This window comes from Argentina anserina, chromosome 1 (assembly GCF_933775445.1).
Source record: "Argentina anserina chromosome 1, drPotAnse1.1, whole genome shotgun sequence".
Classification (NCBI taxonomy): Eukaryota; Viridiplantae; Streptophyta; class Magnoliopsida; order Rosales; family Rosaceae; genus Argentina; species Argentina anserina.
The window spans coordinates 17222608-17249617 of record NC_065872.1 but is presented as its reverse complement, the minus strand read 5'-3'; the positions used below and the strand labels follow the sequence as shown (position 1 = coordinate 17249617).

The window sequence follows — 27010 nt, the reverse complement described above, 5'->3', positions numbered from 1 at the left end:
GAGTCTGAAACTGTCGAAGAGTAAATGCTCACCGACCTAGCAACACCTATAAAAGGGAGATAGAGATGGCAATGTAATCATTCAATATGAACTATTCCAAATAGTCTTGAGCACAATACTGACTGGAGCTTCAGAGAGTCTTTTACAAGTACCCTCCCTCCTCGTTCTTGTTTTCTCCCTCGACAAGTTTGTAATCGATGTCAAGGTTGAAGTCATCAACCAAGCAAAGTGCAACGAAGAAAGTGCAGTCAACGCCAGGTCAACGGGAACTTGAAGGTTCTAACGATTCATGATCTGCTTTCGCTCCAGTCCACATTTAATTAGAGATCGAAGTCAACAACGAGATTTTACCCTCTAACAGTAAATGTCTTGGTAATAGATGATATAAAATTCAAAGTAATTTTTGATGGAACTGCCTCGTAATTGTATTGGCATAGCTACAAATTAATAATAATCACATAATAAAATGTGATAGTTACAATGATTGTTAGATTGTTGATGTAAGTATCTCCAAAATTGTATTGACATTGTGCAACTGTCTAGGTAACTAAGTAAAAAATTGTTAATGTACTCGAGTTAGTATTTGTAACTATCTTGGTAACTAACTATCTTTATAAAATTATAATGCACAAAAAATCTAGATGAACGAGCGCAACAATTTACAACCCAAATTGCAAACAAATCGAAGTTATAGTGAGTTTCCTTTTCCATTGACTCGCTTAGCTCACCATTAACTAGCATGCATCTAGTATACACATTGGTTATGATGTCATAGTTCTCAATCTTCTTCATAACCTCTAGTTTGAGTAGTTTAATATAGTTTCTTCAGCAACTGTCCGAATAACTATATTGACATTGGGTAACTGTCTTAGTAACTATTTATGTGACCGTATTAGTAATTGAATTAGTAACTTTATTGGTACTGGATATCTGTCTCAATAACTGTATTAACAATAGGTAACTTTCTTAGTAATTGTGTATGTAACTATCAGGTAATTGCTTTGGTATTGAGTAACTGTCTCGGTAACTCACAGCTCTCACACACCCGAACATATATAAACCGATCCAATAACAACTTGTCCCTCTCACATCATCAGTTTATCATGAAAAGCGCTACCACTTGCTCTCACCTCTAGTCTTTCATACACGCCACGCTCATATTTTGATCGATCGACCACGTGTATAAATCTCTCTTTTATCAATATTGGTTGTGATCCCGCAATTCTCCATCTTCTTCATAACCTCTTGTTTGAGTGGTTTAATATAGTTTCTTCAGGTACTGTCTCATTCACTATATTAGCTTAAGTAACTATCTTGGTAATTATTTATGTAACTGTATTAGTAACTTCATTGGTACCGGGTAACTCTCAGTAATTGTATTGCGCATTTTGTCAAACACCTTGCGTGCATCTTCTAAAAAACCGTATTTTGTGTATTTGCTAAACAACTTGGTCTCCACAAAGGGAGTTACTTCATCAACCACGCCAATGATTGAATGAAATTGTAAAAAATAAGCGTACAACAAAAACAGCAACATAATTTACACTTCTAAACTCACAAACCTTAAATTAATCAAAATTATGGATACAAGTTCAATCAATTCAAAAAGCTAAATCTATATGGTAGTTGCCTATCTTGCTAAACTGTACCCCCGAGAAATAGAGTCTGCATTACCGAGGTTTCCCGTTTGTCATCGAGAGAAGTGAAATGACAGTTCTCCATATCTTAAGACTCGACAGCAGAATAATCTACAACGGTGACTATGGGAGTGAGATGGCGGAGATCTGACGAGAGATGAAAGAATCAGAGAAGGTAAATATGTGGAGGATTGTGATGGTGCTATAAGAGAGAACTAAAGAGGAGGTCAGAGAGAGAGAGAGAGAGAGAGAGAGAGAGAGAGAGAGAGAGAGAGAGAGAGAGAGAGAGAGAGAGAGAGAGAGAGAGAGAGAGAGAGAGAGAGAGAGAGAGAGAAGCTTATCCATCATATCTTAATAAAAGGGTATTATGGTCATGAAAAATATGTGAAACAACCCATTTTTATCATTTTGTTAAATAGAATTATACCCTTTTATCATTCACACCTTTTAATTAGGACTTTTTTGTCAAGTGATAAACTACAGTCTTTTTTTAACATTTCTAGCTTGAAATTGCCCCTTTTAATAATTTGTTCTTGAAAGTAAGAAGTGTTTCTATCTCCAAAATTCATCCATTTAGTTCTAGCTCTTTGAATAAAAAAAAAAAACTCTTCTTTAGTAGCTATTTTGTCAAGTTCTCTAAAAATATCAAATTCTTGAATCCGAATATAATTGTCTAGAAGAATTTCCCTTCTTCCAAATATATTGCCAAAAGTAGACTTGTTCCAATTAGAAGCTAAGTACTGAAAGCAAGAAATAAAAGAATCAAATTGTTGGAAAGATGAAGGTATATTGGCCTCCATGATGTTGATGAAGATCCAAAGATGTCGAGGACAAGTCATGAAGATTAGATATGCAAAAGGTGAATTGAAGTTTTTTCTTATTTGAACTAGAAATCTGTTAAGGCAAGTTCATACACAGCTTAATTGTTCTTCAACCCACCAAATTGGGTTTATGGGTAGATTCATACATACATATATATATATATATATATATGTTAAAGGGTGATCAGAACTTATAATAGAAAAGAGTTTTAGTTTAAAAGATGTATTCCATATTTATATGGATTTTTCCTTTTCTATATAGAGTTGTATTAGGAAGGGGGTCTTAGGTTTAATTCCTATTGGTTCTAGGGTTGAGGGATTACTGCCGTGTGGTATATGGCATATATATAGGCAGTGTATTGCCGTGTAGAAGACATACATGGATAGTAGAAAAAAAGGTGAAACCAAAAAAAGAAAAGTTCACAAAAAAAAGGGCTTAGTGCATAGTCGATGGGAGTGACAACGTTGAAGACCTTAGTGGCAACATCAACGTTCTTAGTGAAGTTGATCATCTGTGTGACTACAACAATCTTAGTGTGGTTGTGTCGACACTTGAAGCAACGATTTTAGTGAGGTTGATACATACTTGATTGTGACTATCAAGTAAGAAGTATTTTACTTTTGAGAATAATATTATTATTGATTAAGGTGTAATCATTATAATATTATTTATTTAATATAAAAGTAATATTATTCTACATATTCTGCTGCTATTACTCGTTATTGTTCTATCTTGTATTTTCATTTGGTAACAGAGAAGGTCACTAGACATAGTGAGATTTGTGGGATTAAAGATGGAACATCAAGGATTGAATCAACCGCCCATGCTCTACAATATGGATTTCGCTCAATGGAAGCTTCAAATGAGATCCTTTATATATGGTATTGATTTTCATGCATGAAGAAGCATTGAACGTGGATGAAAACCTCCAATCAAAGATGTTGATTTAAAAGCTACTGATGGGACATCCACTGGTGAATTAAAAGACGAAGATGAGTGGACTGAAAATGAGATTAAGGCTAGTGAAGGAAATCACAAGACTCTTAATGCTCTATATGCATCAATGAGCAGAGAAGAAAATAAAAGAGTTCATAATTGTGTTACAACCAAACAGGTTTGGGATAAACTTTGTGTTTTAAATGAAGGCAATGATACTATAAAAGAACAAAGATTACAGCAATATTATTTTGAAATCGATGCTTTAAAATGAGAGATGATGAAACTATTTATGATTTTTATAGTCGTTTTACTGATCTCTCTATAGTTTGTGTGAAAGCCTTGGAAGACCTTTACAAGAATATGATATTGTAAGAAAAATATTACGGTCTCTTCCAAAGTCATTCATGATGAAAAGACAACGATTCAGGAACAATATAATCTCAACATATACTCTGTGGATTTGTTGATTGGAAACCTGAAGGCTTGGGAGATGGAGCTTGAAGTGGATGAAAGATCGAAAGGTAAGAATTCTAAAAATATTGCTTTAAGTGTTGCAAAAAATCATAAATCATAAATCATAAATCAGAGAAAGTTAAATTCAAATGAACAAAGTAATCAGAATTCTAGGAGGAATTTTAATAGAAATAATAAGTGTTTTGAAAAACGTAATTATAATTCCTCACAAAAGAAATATGATTATGGAAGTAGTAGTAATAGTACTAAGAAATGTTATACTTGTGGTGACATTGGCCACATTTCTAATGACTGTGGAAATAAAAAGTCTGATTCATGTAACAAGGCCTACAAGACATCTTGGAGTGATGATGATGATAGTTCCCCAAAAAAGGACAAAACTTTTGCTCTTGTGTCTTCTTTCTCTTTAGATTATGCAGGTTCAAAAACTATGGATGCAGAGGATCAAGAAGAAGATGGAGAAAACAGCTATGAGGATAATGAGTTCTTTGATTATCAAGCAAAAGTTATAAAGGTTGCTAAGAAAATTTTAGAAAAGAGTGTTCTATTAAAGCAATAAGTGGAAAAGAATGTTCTGTTAAAACAACAAATGGAGAAGATGGAAGGTGAAAAATTGGAATGGGAAGTGGAGAAACTGAACCTGAGAAAGAAAAGTGACAATGGTGATCATGTGCTTGAAAGAAAACGGCTTCTAGCAAAGATTCAAATGCTCCAGGATGAGGTAATCGAAAAAGACAATCTAATTGATTTATTAAACTCTAAACTTGGCAAGTTGCAGGTTGGAAAATTTCAAAATAGTCAAAATCGTTATCTGACATTCTGAGTTCAGGGAAGAGCTACAATGATAGAACCAGACTTGGATATACTGGTAAGTCTAGCTCAAATAGAAATTCTAATTTTCCCACTAACTTTGTTCGTGAACAAACAAGTTCAAAAGCAGGTAAAAAATACGTTGGAGAATAGGAAAAATCTGAAAATTTTCAGACCTCCTTCAATTCAAATGTGATTAACTCAAATGACAGGTATGAGAAAGATATTAAAGATATTCGAAGTAAGTTGGAAGAACATGGTCAGTTTTTACTCGAAATCTCTCACTTTGTTGGTTTATCTAAATCTTATAAAGAAACTAAACATGAAGTGAATGTAGCTCAGAAATATCCAAGTAAGAAAGTTTGGAGGAAAAAGGATAATCAAAATTCCATAGAAATTTTTTGCAATTTGTGTCATATTGATATAGATTATGAATCTGATGATAAAAAAACTAAAATTATAGTGGATTCGATAAATGTTATTGTTGATAATAATGTGGATATGTCCAATTTATCTGATGAAAATTTAACTAGCACGCACGATAAAATGTGGAGTCACAAGAAGAGGCAAATGACGTGGACAAGAATCTACAACCAACAACAAAATATCGAACTGGATTCAAGCAGGTTCGTAAAGATCATTCGTCTCCACATATTATTGGTGATATTAGAGAAGGCATGCGCACAAGAGGGAGAAATGTAGAGATCACATCCAACAAAGAGGATGATCCTAAAAACTCCAACATAGAAGTTGTGGAAATTAACAAAGTTCTAGAGGCTCTGATGGATGATGATTGGATCAATGCAATGTAAGAAGAGCTCAATCAATTTGAAAAGAATGAGGTATGGACTCTTGTTCCTCAACCTGTAAATACTAATGTGGTTGGTTATAAGTGGATTTTCAAGAATAAAATGGATGAACATGACATAATTACGAGAAATAAAACTAGACTAGTTGCTCAAAGAAATTCTCGTGGTTATGCTGATGCGGATTGGGGAGGTAATTTGCAAGATCGAAAAAATAGTAGTGATGGTTGTTTCTTCGTTAGTAAGAATTTAGTTGCATGTCATAGTAAGAAACAAAATTGCACTTCATTGTCTACAACAGAAGCTGAATATGTTGCCGCATGTAGTTGTTGTACTCTAATGCTTTTGATGAAAAATATGCGTAAGGATTATGGTATTCCGCAACAAAAACTAGTGATATTCTGTGATAATGCGTAAGAATCACGTTCAGCTTACTAGAACTAAACATATTGATATACGTTATCATTTCATTCGTGAACTTGTTGATAAGAATATTCTAGCATTAGAGTTTATTTCTACAGATTATCAATGGGCAGACTTGTTTACAAAACCACTGGACACAAAATAGTTCTTGACCTTACGTAATGCCATTGGCATTTGCTCTTAATATTGAAAAATAACTGGCTTGGTGGGCACATATGTCACGGTAACTATACTATGTCCTTGATCTTAAATTACTATAGCTTAGTTGTTACAGTTTACTAGTATGTTCTTTGGTTATATTGACATTGTTGCTTTGGACATTTTCTCATGTGCTCTCTGATGCATTTCATTGTTATTAGCCTTGATTGATACACACTTACACATACTTCATAGTGGTGGAATAATTTGAGTTGAGTCACTTAATCCAGAGCTAGTGTAGTTGAAATTGTTTTAGATTCTGACTGGATGCAAATAATAAAAATATTTTTGTGTATGTAGTCCTAGGCTAGACTAGTTCTACATCTCCAGGAGTTGACTAACTACTCGACGTCTGGAGGAATGAACTGGTTTGTTCTCTCCGGAGGATTTGTTAATTTTAAGCCAGGCTAGTTCTCCTATCCAAGGATTGACTAACTACTCGATACATGTTGACATGGACTGGCTTGATCTCAACGATGGTTGCAATATGGTCTCAGCAATGTACTGAGCATGTGTTATTTGAAATGAGAAAAGTCAGAACTATGTTGTTATAAGGAGATTATCTGGAGAGATAGGGGGAGTGTTGTTTAATAGTGCTTGCGTATTTAATCACTCCTCTTATCCATTTCCATTATGCAGTATACTCAATTGCACATCACTTATCACTTTTGGCTAATGACCTTGCATATTGCTCGAGAACACATGTTTGATTTGGTTAATAAAGTGTATTGTCTTACTCAAAAGAATGTTCACGTAATTGTCACATCTTTTGCTATAGTTGTATGTTATGTTTGGAATTGTCTCGTGTTACTTTGACATTGTGGAATTTGTCATCTCTTTAATGTCTTATTGAGAGCATAGTGTGTGTACGGTAAAAAATGGTTCTTATTCCTTAGAGAAATCTACCTACGGTGTAATCAAGATTACGAATTCTCCTATTACAATTTATTTTCATTTGGTCTTGGTTTTTCTCTATATTATGTCCTACTTAAGGGAAGAATGTTTAGTGTCATTATTGCTTGCTGAAAATTCTTTGATCGGCTACGGCCTTATTCTAGTTCTTTTTAGGAGAACATGCATATGGTGACATAAAGGAGGAGCATCTTGCAAAAACATTCGTATTGGAAAGTTTCTGTGCATTTATTGGTAAATTCCATAAATTATACGATGTTGTGCGCTTATTACTCTCCACTTTTCATGCAATATTGATAGAAAGAATGGCATGCATCTTGTGAAATCAATTTGTTATGGAAGTGTATTGATTCCTTGCTCAAGTTTGTAAGGTCGAACGTTTTCTTTTGGGTGCACGAGTCTTATTTGAGTCATGTTTTCTTTATTACTCATGTATGCATGCCAATTTTCTTTGCTCAGTCATTCCTTATTGGTTATCACAACTTATGAACATAAATTGAGGTTTTCCCTTCTTGTTGTTTGTTACAATTATACCGTGCAATATTTTGTAAAGGGTGGTACTCTCACTTTGATTCACATTTTCTTTCTAATCAAATTTATTCTATGCATGTATATCTATATGGACGATTTAGGTTCCTTATCGGATACAATCTCTCACCTTTTCCTTCTTGGTTTTAACAAGATTTATTGATTATCGAATTATGGAAGGATATATCTTATATGACATACTTGTTTTCGAGATAATCATGTCTTACCGGACATAAAACTTTGGTGAACCTCTCGGAATGGAGCAATGGATCCTCATTAAGTGACTCATTATAATTCAGTTGGAGGTCATCGGTAGAGTGCCCGTCGTGGTCGTGGAGGTCGTGGTAGCTGGGGTGGCTAGAGTAGCATGCTTGCCGTCCCATTCTCCTCCTTTGGCTTCATCAACTTAGGGGGAGAATCAAGTTCCTACGACATTAGTGTTTATGTTGAAAATAGTGGGAGGTTGTAAAGTATCTTACGTTATATGTTTAAACACAAACTTGTTCTAATGTTTTTTTGTGTGGCAATGTAGGTACTTTATGGTGTAAGTTGCATGGAAGGCCAAAGGGGGAGATTGAAGGTATATTGGCGTCCATGATGTTGATGATGATCCAAAGGTGTGAAGGAAAAGTCGTGAAGATTAGATATGCAAAAAGTGAATTGAAGTTGTTTCCTATTTGAACTAGGAAACTATTAAGGCAAATTCATACATGGATTTTGTTCTTCCACCCACCAAATTGGGGTTTTTATGCGTATATATATAGAAAATAGTTTTAGTTTAAAAGATGTATTCCATATTTATATGGATTTTTTCTTTTTAAAATAGAGTTGTACTAAGAAGGGTCTTAGGTTTAATTCCTATTGGTTTTAGGGTTGAGGGGTTACTGCCGTGTGGTATATAGCATATATATAGGTAGTGTATTGCCGTGTAGAATACATACATGGATAGTAGAAAAAAAGGTGAAACCAAAAAAAGAAAATTTCACAACAAAAAAGAAGGGCTTAGTGCATAGTCGATTGGAGTGACGACGTTGAAGACCTTAGTGACAACATCAATATTCTTAGTGAGGTTGATCATCCGTGTGACTACAACAATCTTAGTGTGGTTGTGTTGACACTTGAACCAATGATCTTAGTGAGGTTATTACATACTTAATTATGACTATTAAATAAGAAGTATTTTACTTTTGAGAATAATATTATTATTGATTAATGTGTAATCATTGTAATATCGTTTATTCAATAGAAAAGTAAAATTCTTCTACATACTCCGCTGCTATTACTCATTATTGTTCTATCTTGGATTTTGAAAAGATGACCCTATAACGTATGAGCAGTAGCCTTATTACGAATAGAAGGAAACTCAGTATGTTCAAGCCACATTGCTTTAAATTTCAAAGAATGATTAGACTTTGAGACACTTAAAACTTAATTAGTATTTAAAAATATGGGAGCATGGTCAGAGTGAAAGATAGGCAGGTTTGTTACAAAAAGATCAGGAAAGAAATTCAGACAAGAGGAATTGGCAATGACTCTATAAAGTCTTTCATAAATTATTTCAGTAGGATCTTGTTTATTACACCAAGTAAATTCAGAACCAGAAGCCGGAAGAGAGATCAAACTACAATCATTCAGAAAGTTTATGATATTAAGCGTGTAAGAATTGGAACTTCGAACTCTAGATTTTTCAGAAAGATTAAGAATATAGTTAAAATCTCCCATCAGAATCCAAGGGTCAGAATTTAGAATCAAGTCTTTAAGCTCACACCAAAGTATATGCTGTTGAGCATTAAGGGGATACATACACACAAACATCACATAAGAAGAACAATTAGACTGCAAATCAGTAATAAAACAGTGCAAGAAACGAGGGTGCCGAGAAATGACATTAACATTAACATTGTTCTCATTCCAACATAAAATTAAACCTCCAAATTGTCCATTGGAAGAGATACAATCAAATCTAGAAAAAGGTAACTTCAACACTAAGGACTTTGATGAATCTTCATCTAGTTTAGAATCTAGTGAACACAAAATATCAAGATTAAGTAGCTGATGCAAAAAGAGGGTTGAACTATGGAACCTATCTTTAGAGCAACCCCTAAAATTCCAAGTTAAACACTTCATAAGATGATAGTAGTTAAAGGTTAATTAGAAACACGAATCAGAAAAGTATCCTCATTATCACATCCAAGCACCATTCTCTATTTTAACCTCCTCCAAATTGTCTCCTTCATGCATGTTCAATTTTCAATTAAGTTCCTGAAGTCCAAGTGTGTCTTTACAACGATGTAAACCTTTTCAGGCATTATTTTTTGAGGTACAAAGTCATATAAGATTTTATTCAGCAAGCAGCAAAAAAATATCACACCCTAAAGGGCCGACAATAAGAGCTATTCATATGACACTCCAAACCTAGAAAAACTAGACTTAAAGTGAGAGAAATGAAGATTTTGAGAGAGATGCGCAGTGTTGAAGGAGAAGTTCAGTAGAGAGAAAGTAGTCAGTTAGGGTAAATATATATAGTAGAAATAACAATACTATTACTGTGATAATCAGTGACACGCTTGTAATAACTTGAACTTTAAAGGGTAGAGGTTTTGCACTTGTTCTTATTTATCAGAAACCTAAACTAGAGACCCTAATTAACATTTTGAGTTTTTAAATGCCCTTAATTATCAAAAGCCTTTTAATGAGCTCTATGTGTGTTCATTGCTATGCAAACGAAAAATTGTGAGAGATATACGTTGATAGATTTTCAATTGAGAGAAACACAGATAGTAGGTATAAAGGTATGCTGATAATTAGCTAGCTTCCAAGTTTTGAGCCATTGCCATTAGAATCGTATGTAAACAATTCCCCTGGATGGATTTGTTCTTTGTTTTATAGTATAATTGGGAAAAGACTAATCTGATTTTAGTGGTGAAATGGTTGTTTGTATATATAATTCACTGCGAAGTCGAAATAATAGTTGTAGGTGTATTAAACAGTTAAACTACTGAGGAACACTTAGCAGCAACTACCAAAAACTCATAACAGATTATGTTGACAAAGTGATCGTATGCTCTTCAACTAGATAGTCATATTGTTAGACACTCTAATTTTCATTGAAATTTAGTTCAAGGTTAGTGTCCCGTGAATCAACACACACTCTACAAATTATGGCAGACAACTTTAGAGAGTAGTACTGACTAATCACTAATCTTTCGTTAATAGCTATATCACCTATATGCTACTGATAGTTCTCATCGGAAATCTTATGTTAAGGCACAAATTCAACTTGATTCTCCTGCATGAAAAATGGACGCCTGTGTGTTCAGTTGTTGCTCCAACAACAAGGAGATCAAAACTTTGTACTGAAATTTTTGCAGCAGCTGACTCAAATACACAAACTAAATACATCATACACTATTGTGCTCAATTTCATTTTAAAACCCTGAAAAGTGAAAACTTTGTACTAAAATTTTTGCAGCAGCTGACTCAAATACACAAACTAAATACATCATACACTATTGTGCTCAATTTCATATTAAAACCCTGAAAAGTGAAAACTTTGTCCACAATTTCTATTGGTACTTGGAAATATTTCCTAATTTTATCAAAGCCATGGTTATACATATACTTCTACCTGATTGTACAAATGTAGAATAATTAGCACCGGCATCGAAAAAGTCTGATGGGAAAAAAAATGGTACTTTGAACTAGAATACAAGACACTATTGATTCTGAGTGTGCTTGATGCCTTATCTAAATCATGTTATAAACCGTCATGTTTGTTGGGTTGAAGTTGAAGTTAATTAGGATTTTCATTTTATGGTTTCACTTTTTGCAGGCAGCAGCAGCACTAAAAGGACAGAAAACCACTGCGATTACAGATTATGTGCTCAAGGTACCTACTACTCCTGTAACTCATCTTAGTATTTGCTTGCATATAAAGATACATATAACTTATGCTCACTGATCATAAGGAACCTACTTGCAACCAAGAGAATAAGTTCAAATGCTGGCAGGAATTCCCTTCCTGCTGCTAAGAGATCTCGTGGCAAAGCATCTTCCAGTAAGACTCGAAACCTATTTATGTATCCATATGTATATATCAACTTTAACTCTATATTGCTAATAAAGCTTGCTATCTCAACCTATTTATGTATTGTAGTTGCTTATGATAGACGAGGGGACTTGCTAATGGCTCATATGTTAATATCCAGGAATGAAGAAGTCACGGTGGCTATTTGGGGAGAGCATGGACTGGATCACTTAAATTTGATGTTGACAGAGTATTTAGTTACCACCTCTAGTTTTAATAGTTGCCACTGGCCTCAAAGTTAGGAAACATCAAAGTATGAAGAAATAAAAGTTCCTTCAATTAGATCACATCCAGTTCTTATAGTGGCGACCTCCGTGATCTACTTCCTCTTTTTCTCATCTTCTCAACTGGTCAGTATTTTCTTATAATTTGTTTTGTTAACCTGTGTACACTCACCACACTGTATATTGTATATGGATGCGTTGAAGGATAGTATTTGGATGAGTATTCAAATTAAGTAATGGAATTTTAACTGGTGGTTGCAAGTAATCTATTGGTTTAATCACAGTTTATTTTTTTTTTATTTTTAGATAATTTTTAATGGGTTTCTTTTAATGTAAGATGATAAATTTTAGATATATATTCTAAATATGAGGATTGGTTTTTGTCCTAAGAAAAACAATGAGTGTGTGTGAATCTAAACGGTTTTGCCATTTACCATCATTGAGTGCTTATCAACCAATTGTTGTTGCCTTATCAATGATTAAATGATTCCAAAGTCATTAAATTAAACGATTAAATGTATCTGGAGGTTGAGATGAGGTATAAGTTTCAATATAACAACCAATTGTTGTTGCCTTTAAAGCTTCATGTCATATAACAATACTAATTAGAGTTAACTTTCAAGATATAAATTTTAGAGCATAAACGCAATGCCTCAAATTCGAGCAGTTATGCTTAAGTTCAAACTACTATCATGCACGTTCTTTAAACGTCTCGATCATTTTCCTTCATTGTTTGCAGTTATTTATTTTGCAGGCAAGAGGCGGCATTGTGACCAAAAAAGATAATGCATAAAAGCTCAATTTTTATTTTTCAAATCCTTTTGTCTTACCTACCTTAAACATTTTGTTTGACTGTAGTTAGCGGTTCTCTTCCCTGATCAGTAATCTAGCCACATTGCAATATGATCGTCTCTCCATTTTTCTTTTCAAGTCACTTCTACAATTTGATTTCCTTCGTCAATTTATTTGTGTTTTATTATGTTCAGGTGGCCACTTGGGCTGCAACCCATACAGAATCTAGCAAAGTATCTGATAATTTTTATGTGCTTAGTAGAATTGATGTGTGCGGTACAGTTGGTTCAAATCCTAGCAAGCTCATTTTCCAATATTTTTTCTTATTTTCTTTTCTTTTCTTACGATAATTTTTCTTTGTTTTCTATTTATCTAGTTCTTTCTATTTATTTAATGACAATGATAAATATATGGTAAGTTTAGATTGTTGAGCTATAACTCATACTTGTGCTTAGATGTTACAAAAAAAAAAGTGCCTACACCAAATTTGCGCGAATTAACCTACCCCATTTTCTAATCCTAGATCTACATGTTGCAAGCTAAGTAACACCATAATACTAATGTGATATATATATATATATATATATATATATTTGTTTGTATATGTAGTCCTCATGATAAGTATTAGCTTATATGTTTTGTATCAACCTTTATACGTGAAGAAGTTGGTGGGAATCATAGCGTATACCGTATAACATAAATAACCAATATGTCATTTCGTATATAATCTCAATATGTAAACAGTAAGGAATACAAGACCCGCACAGTGCGTGGGTTATCTACTAGTAAAGATATTTAAAAAAAAGATAAGCTCATATATATAAATATACCTTGAAGTTATGAATGCCTTAGCTTTCGTTAAGAAAGTGAACAACAAGTCATTTCTTTCTTGGCCACCATAACATCTTTGGGTATATTGAGGATTGCTGCCACTGGTCGCTCAAGTGAAAGGCCAAGTCCGTTCATGGAATGGTGGAAACAGTAAATTGTTATCCTCTACAAAAAATGTTATCCAGCTTAAAATGACCGCTAACACTTGTTTCCGAATTGGCCATCTCACAGGAAAAAGCATAGTGATAGCACTACAAGATTAAATCCCTTCAAAAATATATATATAGGAAATTTTAATAACAATACATCAACTTTTCCGCACTAATAATTATGGTTATTCAACTTTAAGAAATAACATATTAGTAAATCCGATCTTTTTTCTTATTTTCTTTTCTTTTCTTTCCACAATTTTTCTTTGGTTTCTTTTTATCTAGTTATTTCTAACAATGTATATCCTTAACTTTTACTTACTCTTTTATTTAATGACAATGATAATTATATGGTAAGTTTAGCTTGTTGAGCTATCACTCATACTTGTGCTTAGATGTTCCAAAAAAAAAAAGTGGCTACGCCAAACTTGCGCGAATTAACCTACCCCATTTTCCAATCCTAGATCTACATGTTGCAAGCTATGTAACACCATCATACTAATGTGAAAAATATATATATATATTAGTTTGTATATGTAGTCCTTATGATAAGTATTAGCTTATAGGTTTTGGATCAACCTTTATACGTGGAGAAGTTGGTGGGAATCATAGTGTATAACGTATAATATAAAATAACAAATATGTTATTTCGTATATAATCTTAATATGTAAACAGTAAGGAATACAAGACCCGCACAATCCGTGGGTTATCTACTAGTAAAGATATTTTAAAAAACAAGATAAGCTCATATATGTAAATATACCTTGAAGTTATGGATGCCTTAGCTTTCGTTAAGAAAGTGAATAACAAGTCATTTTCTTTCTTGGCCACCATAACATCGTTGGGTATATCGAGGATTGCTGCTACTGGTCACTCAAGTGAGAGGCCAAGTCCATTCATGGAATGGTGGAAACAGTAAATTGTTATCCTCGACAAAAAATGTTATCAAGCTTGAAATGACTGCTAACACTTGTTTCCGAATTGGCCATCTCACAGGAAAAAGCATAGTGATAGCACTAAAAAATTAACCCCCTTCAAAAAATATATATAGGAAATTTTAATAGCAGTACATCAACTTTTCCGCACTAATAATTATGGTTTTCAACTTTAAGAAATAACATATTAGTAAATCCAATCTTTTTTTATTATTTTCTTTTCTGTTCTTTCCGCAATTTTTCTTTGTTTTCTTTTTATATGGTTACTTCTAACAATATATATCCTCAACTTTTACTTACTCTTTTATTTAATAACAATGATAATTATATGGTAAATTTAGTTTGTTGAGCTATCACTCAAACTTGTGTTTAGATGTTACAAAAAAAAAAGTGCCTACGCCAAACTTGCCCGAATTAACCTACCTCATGTTCCAATCCTAGATCTACATGTTGCAAGCTATGTAACACCATCATACTAATGTGAAATATATATATATATATATATATATTTGCTTGTATATGTAGTCCTTATGATAAGTATTAGCTTATACGTTTTGGATCGACCTTTATAAGTGAAGAAGTTGGTCAGAATCATAGCGTATAACGTATAACATAAAATAACAAATATGTCATTTCGTATATAATCTCAATATGTACACAGTAAGGAATACAAGACCCGCATAGTGTGTGGGTTATCTACTAGTAAAGTTATTTTAAAAAACAAGTTAAACTCATATATATAAATATACCTTGAAGTTATGGATGCCTTAACTTTCGTTAAGATAGTGAATAACAAGTCATTTTCTTTCTTGGTCACCATAACATCTTTGGGTATATTGAGGATTGCTGCTACTGATCGCTCAAGTGAAAGGCCAAGTCCGTTCATGGAATGGTGGAAACAGTAAATTGTTAACCTCGACAAAAAATGTTATCCAGCTTGAAATGACCGCTAACACTTGTTTCCGAATTAGCCATCTCACAGGAAAAAGCATAGTGATAGCACTACAAGATTAAATCCCTTCAAAAAATATATATATTGAAAATTTTAATAACAGTACATCAACTTTTCCGCACTAATAATTATGGTTATTCAACTTTAAGAAATAACATATTAGTAAATCCGATCTTTTTTCTTATTTTCTTTTCTTTTCTTTCCACAATTTTTCTTTGGTTTCTTTTTATCTAGTTATTTCTAACAATGTATATCCTTAACTTTTACTTACTCTTTTATTTAATGACAATGATAATTATATGGTAAGTTTAGCTTGTTGAGCTATCACTCATACTTGTGCTTAGATGTTCCAAAAAAAAAAAAAGTGCCTACGCCAAACTTGCGCGAATTAACCTACCCCATTTTCCAATCCTAGATCTACATGTTGCAAGCTATGTAACACCATCATACTAATGTGATATATATATATATATATATATTTGCTTGTATATGTAGTCCTTATGATAAGTATTAGCTTATACGTTTTGGATCGACCTTTATAAGTGAAGAAGTTGGTCGGAATCATAGCGTATAACGTATAACATAAAATAACAAATATGTCATTTCGTATATAATCTCAATATGTACACAGTAAGGAATACAAGACCCGCATAGTGTGTGGGTTATCTACTAGTAAAGTTATTTTAAAAAACAAGTTAAACTCATATATATAAATATACCTTGAAGTTATGGATGCCTTAACTTTCGTTAAGATAGTGAATAACAAGTCATTTTCTTTCTTGGTCACCATAACATCTTTGGGTATATTGAGGATTGCTGCTACTGATCGCTCAAGTGAAAGGCCAAGTCCGTTCATGGAATGGTGGAAACAGTAAATTGTTATCCTCGACAAAAAATGTTATCCAGCTTGAAATGACCGCTAACACTTGTTTCCGAATTGGCCATCTCACAGGAAAAAGCATAGTGATAGCACTACAAGATTAAATCCCTTCAAAAAATATATATATTGAAAATTTTAATAACAGTACATCAACTTTTCCGCACTAATAATTATGGTTATTCAACTTTAAGAAATAACATATTAATAAGTCTGATCTTTTTTCTTATTTTATTTTCTTTTCATTCCACAATTTTTCTTTATTTTCTTTTGATCTAGTTATTTCTAACAATGTACATCCTTAACTTTGACTTACTCTTTTATTTAATGACAATGATAATTATATGGTAAGTTTAGCTTTGTGAGCTATCACACATACTTGTGCTTAGATGTTACAAAAAAAAAGTGCCTACGCCAAACTTGCGCGAATTAACCTACCCCATTTTCAAATCCTAGATCTACATGTTGCAAGCTATGTAACACCATCATACTAATGTGAAATATATATATATATATATATATATATATATATTTGTTTGTATATGTAGTCCTTATGATAAGTATTAGCTTATACGTTTTGGATCAACCTTTATACGTGAAGAAGTTGGTGGGAATCATAGCGTATAACGTATAACATAAAATAACCAATATGTCATTTCGTATATAATCTCAATATTTAAACAGTAAGAAATACAAGACCCACACAGTGCGTGGGTTATCTACTAGTAAAGATATTTTAAAAAACAAGATAAGCTCATATATATAAATATACCTTGAAGTTATGGATGCCTTAGCTTTCGTTAAGAGAGTGAATAACAAGTCATTTTCTTTCTTGGGACCATAACATCTTTGGGTATATCGAGGATTGCTGCTACTGGTCGCTCAAGTGAGAGGCCAAGTCCGTTCATGGAATGGTGGAAACAATAAATTGTTATCTTCGACAAAAAATGTTATCAATCTTGAAATGACCGCTAACACTTGTTTCCGAATTGGCCATCTCAGAGGAAAAAGCATAGTGATAGCACTACAAGATTAAATCCCTTCAAAAATATATATAGGAAATTTTAATAACTATCATCAACTTTTCCGCACTAATAATTATGGTTATTCAACTTTAAGAAATAACATATTAGTAAATGAATAAACAAACACGACACACTTTCAGTACATACAGTTAACAACACAGTTGTGTAATTTTTTATTTTTTAAAGGTTAGTTTGGTAATTTTCCCATACTCTCTCTCCCCGGGTTTAATCTTCTGAAGCCAACCCAAAAAATAGTTATCATAGCGTAAAGACAATTCTTATCCTTGTTGTAGAGAACCGATAATGTAACAATAAAGAGCTAATTGAGATGTACTTTATTCATTGATAGGAGCCTCTATATATAGAGGATTACATGAACATAATATAAGTGAAGTAGGAAACCTATCGCTAGTAGTAATAGTAAACCGATTACTACATGTAATGCTTATTCCTCATTCTATATGGAATTGACCAAGGCACATCTAAGGTGATGTTTTTAGAACACTCACCCTTGTGTTGCGTGTCTATTCGATGCTTTCATGTTGCATCGGTAAAAACTTTGTCAAGGAATAGTAAAATCCAGTGGGACAAAAATAACCTTGATTGAAGGACAAAACGACAACAACGCACCATCTACTTTGGACTTAGTGTAGACTCCTCCTGATGTCTACAACTCTCCCTGATTTCAAAAATCATTGTGGAAGTTCACAGAACTTTCGCATGCCAATATTTCTTACATGCTTCTCAAAAGTAGATTTAGGCAAAGACTTAGTAAATAAATTTACGAAATTATTTTTAGAACTAACTTGATTCACTTGAATCTTTAACAAGCTATGTTGCTAATGATTATAAAAGAACTTTGTAGAAATATGCTTTGTATTATCACATTTGATAAACCCTGTCTTTATCTGCTCAATGCAAGCTGCATTATCTTCATATATTCATGTAGGCTTACTTGTAGTAGAACTTAATCCACTAGCTCCTCCAATGTGAGTATTGATTGACCTTAGCCAAATACATTCACGAACTGACTCATGTAAGGCTATGATCTCTGCATGATTCAATGAGGTAGCCACAAGAGTTTGCTTAGTCGATTTCTAAGAGATCGCCTTATTCCAAATGATAAATACATACCCTGTTTAAGAACATCCTTTGTGTTGGTAAGAAAGATAACCAGCATCAACAAAACCAACCAAAATATTATTTGGTGTTAATGAATAGAGGAAAGTGACGTGACCATGGGGAATGGTGTTTCCGGTAGCAACATTGTCGTGGGGGTCTGCAATGGAACCATGGGCGGCGGCGGCGGCGGCTGCGGCGGCAGCATCACTCTCATAGCCTCCAAGGTCCGAATGCCTCTCTCTTTCGTAGGAATAGAATAAACCCATGTCATTGGTTTCTTTCAAGTATCGAAATGCATTCTTGATACCAATTCAATGATGTTGTGTAGGCGCATAGCTAAATCTAGCTAACAAGTTCACATCAAAAGCTATATTCGGTCGAGTGCATTGAGCCAAGTATAATAGGGCTCCAATGGCACTTAAGTATGGTACCTCCGGTCCCAATACTTCTTCGTCATCATCCTTTGGATGGAATGGATATTTCTTTATATCCAAATTTTGACCAATCATGGGAGTGCTAGCAAGATGCATCTTGTCGATCGCCTGAGCATCTTTTGGACATATGCAGACTGGTGGATTAGAATTCCATGAACTCTATGTTCAAGTTCCAAACCTAAATAAAATTGAGTTTTTCCAAGATCTTTCATCTCAAACTTGGTTTTCAGACATTTAGCAGTCTCTTCCATTTCATTAAGAGTCCCGATTATATTCATATCATATACATATACCGCCACTACTGCAAATCCTGAACTTGTATTCTTTATAAACACGCAAGGGCATAATTCATCATTAGTATATCCCTTCCCAATCAAGTATTCACTTAGACGAGTATACCACATTTGTCCAGACTATTTCAGTCCATAAAGTGAACGTTGCAATCTTATTGCAAACACACTCCGTGGTTTAGAGTCACTTATTTTGGGTAATGAAAAAACCATCAGGTACTTTCATGTATATCTCTGAATCTAAGTATCCATAGAGATAAGCAGTTACCACATCCATTAGCTGCATGTTGAGTTTCTTGGATACCACCAAACTCACTAAGTATCGGAAAGTTATAACATCCATTACGGGAGAGTAAGTTTCCTCGTAATCTATTCCGGGGTGTTGTGAGAAACCTTGCGCCACAAGACGGGCCTTGTATCTTAGGACCTCATTCTTCTCATTATGCTTTCTAATAGAGACCAATTTGTGTCCTCCAGGCTTTACACTTGGCGGAGTTAGCACTACTATGCCGAAACCTGTCTCTTTGCTAGAGAATCCAATTCTGCATGGATAACATCATTCCATTTTAGCCAATCTGACCTCTGTTGACATTCTACAACAGAGCGAGGTTCGATGTCATCGTGATCAATTATTTCATGAACTACGGAATAAGCAAATACATCATCAACATTTCTGGTTGATCTTTCTATAAGTTCATACCCATTCTCGTAATTGATTGAGACATCTATGTTCTATGAAAGCGACATATCTAGAGCGTCCTTTGAGATAGTCAAATCATGGACATAGCTATAATTAGAGATAATCTCCGGAGTAGGGTTCTCTACATCGATAACCATTAGATTTATAGAGTCTTGATGTGCCACACTCAACCGTTTCTTCCTTGCCCAATTATCCACCAAACCGAGCGGCCTCTTTTTTGTCTTAGGAGCCATGGCCGCCACCTCTCCACTCGGTGACGCCGGTGGCACCACCCCCTAAGGTGGTGTCGTTCCTCACTTTAGGAACTTCTAACCTAACAAATACATTAGCAACTGGTATATGTGATCTTGTCAGCTTAGCGATATATGTGAATGAATCTGGTATGGAATTAGCTACATGTTGTAGTTCGAGGATTCGCTTTACTTCACTTTCACAAAGTGATGTACGGGGATCATAATGAGACAAAGTGGGACAAACTACGACAATTCACATCATTCCACTTGAACAATTTTTTTCTTATCTCCCCCTAACGACGAGAATGATGTCTCATCAAAGTGACAATCTACAAAACATGTGGTAAACAAATCACCTGTCATAGGTTCTAAGTAACGGACGATCGTTGGTGATTCATAACCAAAATAGATACCTAGTCGTATTTGAGGACCCATCTTGATGTGTTGTAGAGACGCAATAGGCACATAAACTGCACAACCGAAAATTCTAAGGTGCAAAATATCAGGTTCATAACCAGTAACTAACAGGTATGCACTAAATTGATGGTTGATCATGAGTTTGAAATGAATAAGTAATGTTGCATGTAGTATTGCATATCCCTATGCAGAAATAGGGAGATTGGTGCGCATTACCAATGCCCTAGCTACAAATTGAAGTCTCTTAATGGTAGCCTCTGCAAGACCATTTTGAGTATGGACATGGGGAACGAAATGTTCTACTTCAATTTTGATAGACATGCAAAAGTTGTCAAAAAATTTTGATGTGAACTCTCCCGCATTGTCTAACCTTATAGACTTTTATAAGATGATATGGATGGTGAGTCCATAACTTAATGATTCGCACGAGAAGTTTAGCAAAAGCAGTGTTTATTGTGGATAATAAAGCGATATGTGTCCAACGTGTCGATGCATCCACCAGAACCATAAAATATCGAAATGGTCCACATTCTGGCTGGATAGGTCCACAAATATCACCTTGGATACGATGTAAGAATGAAATATTTCCTTTAGTGTCTTTAGCATAGTTGGGACTCGCCCATGGTTTAGCTAAAGTACATGCCCTACAAAACGAGTGATGAGCATAGGAAATGGCTACTTTTTCATCGTGGGAAGATGGCAACATCGCGTTGCTTTCAACCGAAGGCTCGGTGGCCTCCAAAATATTGGAGTGGTGCCAAGATGACCGAGACATCACTGGTGGTGCGTCACCCTTCACGGCGGCGGCACCATCACCCTCTGCGGTGATTTGTTTTCCCAATTTGTTCTTTCCTCGAAATAAAAGATCTATGTGTGAGGTTCGAAGTATACATATCATCATATCTCGTCCAGGAAACATCGGATTCAACAATCCGTAATGAAGTGAGATATAATCCACTTTCAAGACCAAGCATTTTATCTATGATGCGAGTATACCCGCACTATGTAGAGGTAATGAGTAGAAATTATTTTCCATTCTCAAGATAACTATTCAAATGAAAACCGTTGGTGTGAACATCCTTAAAACTTAGCAAGGTTCGGTTTGCATTAGGAGCATAAAGAGCATCCTTGATGGTAACCACAATATCATTTGGTAGCAAGAAATGAGCTTGGTCGTGTCCCTTGACAATCAGCTTCGATCCCATCAACGTATTCAACATGGATGTGACGGGAATCAAGTTCATGAAATATTGGCAATTCTTCAATATCGTATGAGTAGTCGCACAATCGGTAAGGCACTCAATCTCTCTGTGATCCATACCTACAAAAGAAAAGTAGATATATTAGAGAGTATGTTCGAATAAGTACGTATACTTGAACATAAAGCAAATATTTGACCACATAATGAAATTGTTTGAGCGCAAAGTTAGAATTATAGCACATTAGAACCTTCAATGCCGTGTAACTTTGCTTCCCGGAAGCAAAGATGGCGAGCTGACCTCCCTAAGGCCGTGACACATGCTATGCGTCTAGGTGATGTAGTTAGCAAATCAAAGTCATGACAACTATGATTCAATCCATTAAGAAGAGCAAGTATGTGAAAGAAACCAAAAATCAAAACCGTTCGGTAACTCTAAACCAAATTGACTTTTCGAAAGAGTGGGGGCCGGTAGTTCGAGGCAAACTTAAAACCAGTAGACTAGGTATAGACCCCTTAATTTCTCCTTGAAATAAACATCGCATTAGTTTGGATGAGCCTAGTGATGAATCGATCTATGATTATATTAATAAAAAACACATTAAAATTCTAGTTCTAAGTGAATGGAAAAAGTAGATGTGAAGACCTTCACCTTGAAAGTCAGCACGAGTTGCCGACCTCCCCATGAGCCTGGCCATACCACCGCGTCTCCCAGAGACCCGTATGATGACGCACCTCCTTGAGGCCGTGCAGTGTTGTTGTCCTCTCCATGAGGATATCGACAAGTTTAGTGCTTAAAAATAAGTTTTCTAGCATTCATATATAGTCGGAGACTTAATGATAATGCCAAAAAATAATCGAACCAAGTAGTTTGCATGGTAAGGAAATAAAAGATCGAATGATTAGAAAGAAACACACTTCAATAATTTCATTAATTCCGCCATGATTACATCAAGGTTCTATTTATCAAATTTAAATGACAATGTCAATTTAAAAGCAAAGGCACATATGCCAGTACAAAATATAAAGGAAAGAAAGCAATCTTAGACTATGACGTCGAAATCTGGAGGGTTCATGTCTTGAACCTTTGCGAAATCCACAATTGTGAGATTAGCATTACGAGCCTCTATCCATGTTCCATCCATAAGATTAGCCTCTAGAGACAATGAATCTTTGTACCTCTTGTACACAGTGACCACATGCTTACTAGAAGTGCAAGCCTTTGTCCAATGATCTGTCAAACCACGGTAAAAACATGGGGTAGAATCAGTCCTTTGACGTTTAGCTAGAGGATGTTGTCTTTGTGGAGGCTGGCTACTACCGGCGCCACCGTGGCGGGTCCACAAATTTGCACAGCCACCACCACCTCCACGAGGTGCTTTTCCGTGTCCTATGCCACCACCACCACGCTGGGAGCCACATTCCCACGGTTCTGTAGTGCTTTATACGCCTTTCCTTTGCCTTTATGGTTCCTACCATTTGTTGCCGCATTTTATTAAGATTCTAGAATCTTCTTTGTACCAATCGATCTGACATTTTGTTTAAGAAGTATCTCATCATGCCGCTCTATAGTCTGAAGTTGCACTATAAGCGCAATGAATGTTGAAAAATTCTTCTTACTATACTCGAGCCAATATTGATTAGCTAGAATCCTGGCCGTAGTAGGGAAAGTAGACAGCGTCTTCAGGATCATGTCATCATCAGTTTTGATAATTCCACACAATCGTAACCTTGAATAAAGGTTAAGCATGTCACGATTGAAGTCGTTGACTGTCTTATAGTCAAGTAAGCGTATCTCCTCCCATTGAGAAGACAACTCTGGAAGTAGAGTTTGATTATCATTCCCATAACGTTCATCTTGGCTCTTGGTTCTTCCTCACTGGAGACGGGTTTGATTATGGATGTCAGATCCCTAATGTGAACAGATGCTCGACGTCCAAAACCCATCGATGATATTCCTTACCCTGAGGGTCAAGGATGCCAAATTCAGGACTAATTGGTCGATCACTCATACCTGTAAAGAAGGATGGAATTTCCTTGTCAATAACCTTTGATGTCACGGTTTTGATGGCGGAGTTTTGTGATTCTAAATCACGAGAAGTTTGTCCTTTGTTTAAAACTGTGTCGTGTAATGATACCAAGTTCACTATATGTCGACGATCGTACCACGTGATTCCAAACCACGGTAGATCGATTTGCCCAAAATATTACGTTGAAGAAAGGTGATATAGAAAACTAAAGAAGGAATGGAGTTCTTAGAAAACCCCACCGAAAAACCCAAGTCTTCAAACGTCTTTCCTGGATCTTCAAGCTTGAAGTCTTCAATCTTCAAGTCTTCAAAACTTCCTGTCAAAAGCAACCTAGAAGGCCTATAGCAACTCAAGCTTTGGAGAGCAAAAATGTTATATAACGTGTTCTAGAGAAATGGTAATGTAACAATAGAGAGCAATTGAGAGCTAATTGAGATGTACTTTATTCATTGATAGGAGCCTCTTTATATAAAGGATTACATGGACATAACATAAGTAAAATAGGAAACCTATCACTAGTAGTAATAGTAAACCGATTACTACATGGAATGCTTATTCACTACTAGCTAATCGTTTAATGGAGACATACATAATTCCGTCCCTACCAACGTTATAGGAGACGGATTCAGTCCCTATTGATGGTTGGGGAGAAAATGTATGTCCGTCTCTATTTGTACCATCCTCATTCGGGGTCTCATGCACTTGGGGACGGTTTTACATGTCCGTGCCCAAATTTATAATTTTTCAACAAAAAAAAATTAGCCCAGCACATGCGGCTCGACTTACGGCTTGGTTTCTGATTCTTGTATTGATAAAAGACTAAAACCCACTTATGGTAATTTCATAAACAGACCATTTCTCCATGTAAAAAAAACATATTACACTTCTCCAACCGTCCATGCATTCCAATTCTTCCAAGTCTTTTGAGATCGAACAGCTAGCAGACTCAACCTGAAAATTAGCACAACATTTGGATTACATCTCAGCAACAACAACATTCATTAGTTAATGCCTAAACTAGAAATAAATAAAAAATGCAAGATCAATGAATTTTCTGCCAAAACAATATCAATTGCACAATTAGTCAAAGTTCTAGGCTTGTTGAGCAGCTTTACTAACCAATAAAATATGAGCTTTGATGATCAGAACCATCATTACCTCAAGAATGTACGGACATTGGGATTTCCCATTTCAAATTTCTTTGATGATCAGAACCATCATTACCTCAAGAATGTACAGACATTGGGATTTCCCATTTCAAATTTCAGAGAAAAAAGTATATCAGCCTCCATCTTGATCAACTATAAAATCACCAAAAGATTACAGTTAGTATGAATCCTATATGAAATGTCCACAAGAACAAACTAACTGGTTAACATACATTATTCAACCACAGGAAAATGATCATATACTTGCGTTTTAGTGAATGTATTTTCAATAATATTAGAAAGCTCTTTTGCATTTGGCGGATCAATCTCTTCATACTTCCTATTGATTAATTTGAAAACAATTTGGTTAGTAACTAGACAACAACAGCTCATAAACACAACAAGAGTGATCATCAACATACGAGACAATGAAGATCGAAGCCACCCCAACTAACTGAAGCTCACTCTTTCGCACCATATTCATTGATAGATACTTATCGACATAAGACACAGTGAGATGAAGAGTCTTTGAAAGGAGATCATATTCATCTTGAACCTCCACAAACCAATTCACAAGAACACCTCTCATAGTCGCATTGATCGAATCCTTTCTAGACCTTCTCCATGTAATCATGCAACGGCCTTCTCATTGGTTCCACCTAAACACCAAACTCATTTCCATTATAACCAAAACACCCAGTTCCATTGAACCCAAATACTATCATACCAAACTCATTATTACATTCATCACGGAATCACAAATTCAATTGCTTTATACTTCAATTCCAATATCTATGTGCTTTAAGCCGTAACAAAATTCATATCTGAAACTATTTCTATTCAATTATCAACTGATCTTCTTCGACATATGATACCTTATCTCTAATTTCAGTAGTTGATAAACTAAAATATACAATCTGAACTTCAAAATTAACAGAAACTAAGTAATTGCATAGCTTTCTTCTAGTGAAGAAAGCTGTTCTTAGGTATCAAAATCAATAATACCTTGCCCCATCTCTTCAGATGAGCCACGTAAGCTTCACGAACGCGTGCGGTGAGACGTCCTTCACAGTTTTTGTTGTCGACATGCTTCACTTTTTCGAGAGAACAAGCCACTGCACTTCTGAGCTTCTAAAACCATAAAATCCATAAAATTTCCCTGCACCAAATCAAAGGCCTCAACTTCTCTTCATAAAATTTATGAAATTTAAACACCAACAAAAGAAAAATCTTAACTAATACCATCGTTGACTTCATCAACGTCTCTAGGGTGAGCTTGCTATGACAAAACCCGATCTAGAACCCAATTCGCGACCGCATTATTATCAATCTGAAAATTTTAAAATCCCAGTTAGTCATAAAAATCAAAACTTGAATCTCATAATGGCGACGTATCGGTGGTGGCGTACTCATCTCTGTGTCCATGGAAGTGGGGAGGGGGGTGATTTCCTCAGTTGTAATAGTTGGAGAAGGAGGCTCGAAACCCATCTCTATAAAACCCAGCTGCAAAGTAGATCTTTGATTGAAATCCCTCTTGGACAGATCTCTTCAACGAAAATAAGTGAAAGTGCAAAATTGAATCTAGGACTTCAAGATTGGAAGAGTAGGAAGGAAGATCGAGGAAAACGAAGCATAGAGATTCGGGTACTAATGATTTGGGTTCGAAGGAATTCAGTATTTGAAATCTGGGGGTAGAGAGAGAGAGAGCTGATTTCGTCATGGGGGATGGGGGTTATATTGGGACGGAAGCTACACATATATGTCGCCAAGGCAACAATTGGGCAAGGATTATGGGACAGTGCATTTTTTGCGACAAAAGTAATTCATCTGTCCCCATGGCGTTATATTGGGACAGAATACAACCTCGTCCTCGTTCCCAATGAGTTGTGCCCATTAGCCAAAACTCTAGTAGTGATTCCTCATTTAATATAGAATAGACCAAGCACACCTAAGGTAATGTTTCTAGAACAATCCTGTCAATTTAGATGGCTTAGATGCTGTGAATGGAAAGGAAGA

General features: G+C 35.0%; 1 long non-coding RNA gene across 2 annotated transcripts; it reads right to left on the bottom strand.

Annotated features, from left to right (window-relative positions):
* Positions 1 to 24307: 24307 nt before the first annotated feature.
* On the bottom strand, positions 24308 to 26787 carry LOC126796402 (uncharacterized). Of its 2 annotated transcripts, XR_007672344.1 has the most exons (7): positions 26404 to 26787; positions 26237 to 26324; positions 26000 to 26153; positions 25417 to 25653; positions 25259 to 25334; positions 25005 to 25147; positions 24308 to 24797 (listed from the first exon to the last, which is right to left on the bottom strand). It is a non-coding gene; the product is annotated as an uncharacterized LOC126796402 (long non-coding RNA). The 2 variants fall into 2 exon arrangements; XR_007672343.1 differs by having other exon boundaries at positions 26237 to 26787.
* Positions 26788 to 27010: the final 223 nt, after the last annotated feature.